The 4,812-nt window shown below is 36.8% G+C and overlaps 1 pseudogene; it reads right to left on the minus strand.

Annotated features, from left to right (window-relative positions):
* Positions 1-1,098: 1,098 nt before the first annotated feature.
* Positions 1,099-3,078, minus strand: LOC143576957 (putative inactive receptor kinase At4g23740 pseudogene; annotated as a pseudogene).
* Between the last annotated feature and the right edge of the window lie 1,734 nt (positions 3,079-4,812).

Below are 4,812 nucleotides of genomic sequence, written 5' to 3' on the forward strand. Positions count from 1 at the left end.
TTCTAAGTTTTAATTTGGGAAACACACAAGTGACGACTTGGTTTCTTTTTGTGCTGACCAACGTCTAAAAATGCGTGTATATTATATTATTATTATTATACGTAAAAAAGTAAAAGGAAAAAAACATAGATTAAAATTAAATATGATTTTTGAATAATTAATTTTTAAATTAAAAATCTTATTTTTTCTAAATTTTAATTTGGAAGATTATGAATGTCATTTGTTTTGAATAAATTTATTTATGATTAGAATCTACATAAGAAAAAAACGTTTATTTCGTTTTAGGAAAAATGAGTTTGGAGTGCTATCTGTCTTTGATTGTTGGATACATCGTCGAATTGGTATCTTATTCGTATATAACTATATATACATACGCTTGTTTTTCGATTGATGACACGCTATGCGTAATTTTCTTAAATTAAATTGGTTGTCAACTATTTCTTTAACACAACACTTTGAAATCATTTGGACTATCACTCCATATATGTATAACGACTTAAGGATTAAAAAATATTTAATATAGTTTTCATCTATTGTTGTAAAGTCAAAGGGTGGCTTATTAATCTCCAAGAATCTCTCCTAGCCAATTTTAGTGCATTCAAAGAGTAGCTTAAAGCTTAATCACCTCCTAGACTCTCTCCTAGTCCATTAATTGGAGACCTTAAATGTTTGTGTTATTTATGGATTAAAGGAAATAGCATTTCATGGAAGAATAGGGAGTAGAGTGCGAAAATCGTCCCCAAGGTTTAGTCACTTATGCGATTTTCGTCAAAAAAAGGTTTTTTTTCTTTTTTTTTTTGTGCAACCTGGACCATTGACGTTTTTTTTTTCCTGCAACTCTTGTTTTGTATTGTTCGATTCCAAACGTCTTGCTAGTCTTTTAATGAAAATTGTTGTCCTAAAAAAAGAACTTTTTAACTCTAATACCCTACCATACTTTTGACCATGAATAGTCAAATTTAAATGAAATTTGTCAAAGAATGAGGTGAAAACAAACCCCCAATAATAATTCCAATTCCTAAACAATAACAACCCACATTTCACACACATTATACAATATAACAGTTATTTCCATAACTAACTTTCAAATAATTAACCTTACATTGCAAGTGCAACTACAGAAGATCCTATCTGCTGTGCTAACACGGGAGACGCTGCAGTCACCTCCGTTGTGGGCGTTGACACCTCCGATGCACCTGCATTAGTAGTCCTCCGAATATCCTCAACCAATCTCACCACATCCGCCATCTTCGGCCTCTGCTCGGGTGACCTCGCGACACATTGCATCCCTATCCGCAACATTTCCACCATCTCCTCTTCTATGTTAGGATACTTCAACAGCTCCACATCAAAAACCTCCGCCGTCCATTCCTCTCGCACGACCGAGTTAACCCATCTCACCAAATGCATCGCCTCCTCACCGCCTGTCGCATGACTAGGTGACTTTCCTGTTAAAAGCTCAAGCAGCACAATACCAAAAGAGTAGACATCTGATGCTTGGTACACCTTTCGGGTGTCGCCTACTTCTGGTGCCCGGTAGCCACCTACACGCATCACTGGCGGCGTTAAGGGAGCCATCACTGCCGTCAGGCCAAGATCACTTACCCAACCGTATCGTTGTGAGTTTAAGAAGATGTTGGAGGCTTTGATGTTTCCATGAACAAGTTTACCACCAGTTTGTGTGTGGATGTATGCAATCCCTCTTGCTGCTCCTATGGCTATTCGCAATCGGCTATCCCAATCTAACAGAGTCCGGTTTTCATCTCTTTTCGCTGCAAAATAGTAAATTCATTATAAGCATAATAAACAGTAAGCCATTTCTAACAAAAACAAATAAATGGATCGAAACATACCGTGTAACAATGAAGAAACACTGCCTTGATCAAAATAATCATACACCATTAACTTTTCGTCTTTTGAATAATAATAAGCCCTCAGAGGAACAATATTTTCGTGTCGAATATTTCCAACAACCTCCATTTGGAGTTCAAAATCTCGCTTTCCTGCACCGACTTCCTTCAATCTCTTCACAACAACCGTGCTTGCATCCTCCAATGCTGCTTTATAAGTCATACCAAACGTACCCTTACCGAGCACCTCAGCCGAAGCTCTAAATAAATCCTCTAAGTCAAATGCAAGGCTGCTACCTTCAAAGAACACAATACTTCCATTCCCATTGACATTTTGACTTCTGGATCTCAGTTTTGTTACATTTTCTTCTTTATGTGGTCTCTCTGCGCCAAAATTTTCGTCTTTTGAATACCAAAATATCATTATCAATGCAAGTAGCACGAACGCTAAAGTACAACCGCCAATCGCGATTCCAAGAATTACAGGCTCTCCGAGTTTTGTAGATTTCTTTGGCGGTTGACCAACGGGAGAAAAAACAGGTGGCATTGAAGTTAGAGGAGAAATATTATTTCCAGCAAAAGCCGAACCGGGAAATCGTTCAAGAGATTGAGGTACGGGCCCTGTAAGATTATTGTCTGACAAATCAAGAACTTGCAAGCTTGGTATACTAAGATTCGGGATTCTCCCAGAAAACGAGTTGTTTGCGAGATTTAAAGCAGTGAGGTGACTTAAACTTAAAATGGAAGGTGGAATGCTTCCACTAAAACCATTGTTTGATAGATCAAGTATCGAAAGATTGTTCCAATCCGAGAAATTCAAAACCAACGGGCCGTAGAAAGCATTGGATTGAAGATAAAGAGATGTTAAGTTTCTAAGGTTGGAGAAATCAGATGGAAGCTGGCCCATTAGCCCATTTGATCTCAAACTCAAAATCTGAAGAGCTGATAATTGGCCAAGTGTGTTTGGAGGAATATGACCATGAAGACTAAAAGCCGGTAAACGAACTGCTATAATTCTTGAACTATCATGATTACATGTTACTCCAGTCCAGTTAACACAAGCTGAAGAACTCATATCCCAATTAATCGCGCGGCTGTGTGAAATGCTTTGAATGAAATTAATTAAAATCTGCTTATCTTCAACGGGCTCTGCGGTTACTAACGACACAAATGTTCCAAACAAGAACATTGCATAGAATAAAAACTTGTTCTTGCACATCATCTTCATTTTGTAATTTGCCATAAACCTCAAAAGTTGTAAAACCTGTATGCTCATCTGAATAAAATCATGATGATAATGATATATTTAGTACTATGCAAATAATCACATCCAGCTAACTTGTGTGACAAAAAAAGATTTTAGTCAAACAAGAAACCTTAATGAATACATAAATTTATTGGTGACCTAATTTAATTTTTATTAATCTTCTTCCGTACTTTACTGACTTCTGTGACTCTGTTTGGATTTTAGTCATGCTATAGCTACACCATCACACTATAACATGGTCGTCCACAAAACACTCAAAACCATTGTTTTGACAAAGCAAAAAATCAAACTTTGTAAACTATTGGTCAGAACGGTCGTTCGAAAACTATTGGCACGGGAGTGCAAACCAGTCGAGCCGCTCGCGAGCTACTTGAGCCCGGACGATAAAAAGCTCGAAATGAGCCAAGCTTTTTCGAGCTCGAGCCTTGTAGGCGAAGCTCCTGTTGAGCCTTAACGAGCTTTGTTTATATTTAAATTTTACATATTTCGAACTTCTATGCATTAATTTTACATTGCGCAGTCGAGCTTGAGCTAGGCTTTGGCTCGTTTAAGGTACTAATGAGCTCGAGCCGAGCTTAAGCTCGCTTAAGTTTTTTCACAAAATATATAAAAGTAACTAAAAACATGTATAAATTTATTAATAATAATGAACGAGTCGATCCCAAACTTGAGCTCGGCTTCGCTCGTTTACATCTCTAATCGGGACGGCCATTCTGATTACAGGGAGGTCAAACTTTGAAAGTTGTTGGTCAGAACGGCAGTTCCAGCCAATATCCGGATGGCCCTGACCATAGACGAGACTTTGAATTTTTTTTGTTCAAAACGACCATCCAACGTCTATCCCAACAGCCAATTAAAACTCAGTGGGATTAGATAACCAATAAAGATTAAAAAAGAGTATTCAACAATGCAATAAAAGGAAAAAAAAACATAAATGTAACTGGGCTGACCTGACCTGACCTTATCCAGATCTCACTGAAATAAGGTACATAAGCATTCAGTCAGAATTGTTGAGTTAAACCACTTGAACTGATCAGAATGAAAGAGACCAATGAATCTAAATTCTAGTCGGTAGAGAGAGGGAGATGCTAATATTAATGGAGGTGAGGTGGAGAATAATAAATGATTGAGTGAATGAGTTAGCAGCAATCAATGATATTAAAGAGATGAGCGGAAGATGCTGCACATGGTAGTGAGTAAGGTGAAGAACTAATAATAATAATAATAATTAACAAGTTGGAGGGAGAAGTTGTTCAAAGTTAACATTCAGGTAGCACTATACTATTGTAACAGTCAGATGAGGTGATCATCCATGACAACCACCCACGCCGCTAGTATAAATACACACTATCTATTTTGGCATTTGTTTTTTTTTTCTTAAATGGCACAAAAGTCATTAAAGAAGTCTAGTGGCGGTGTGAGCATACGTATGACTTCAATTAAAATATGTGTAGCAGTTGATGGCTCCTTACGTCCATTATGTTTTATAAAAAACTTTAATATTTTATTTCCCCTTTGTCTTAATGTTAATAGTCACAGCATGCTTGGAAATTGTAACTAAAACAAATATTTATATATAAAAATAACACATAAGTAGTTACTTCTAAACTTTGTAAACAATCAATAACCCAGAGATCACAAGTCACTTACTGATGGCACTTCAATTTACAGCACACAAAACTAGATAATCAGAAG

The sequence above is a fragment of the Bidens hawaiensis genome, unplaced genomic scaffold, assembly GCF_021521415.1.
Source record: "Bidens hawaiensis isolate Kalapana, Puna unplaced genomic scaffold, B.hawaiensis_p1.1 tig00028432_1, whole genome shotgun sequence".
Lineage (NCBI taxonomy): Eukaryota > Viridiplantae > Streptophyta > Magnoliopsida > Asterales > Asteraceae > Bidens > Bidens hawaiensis.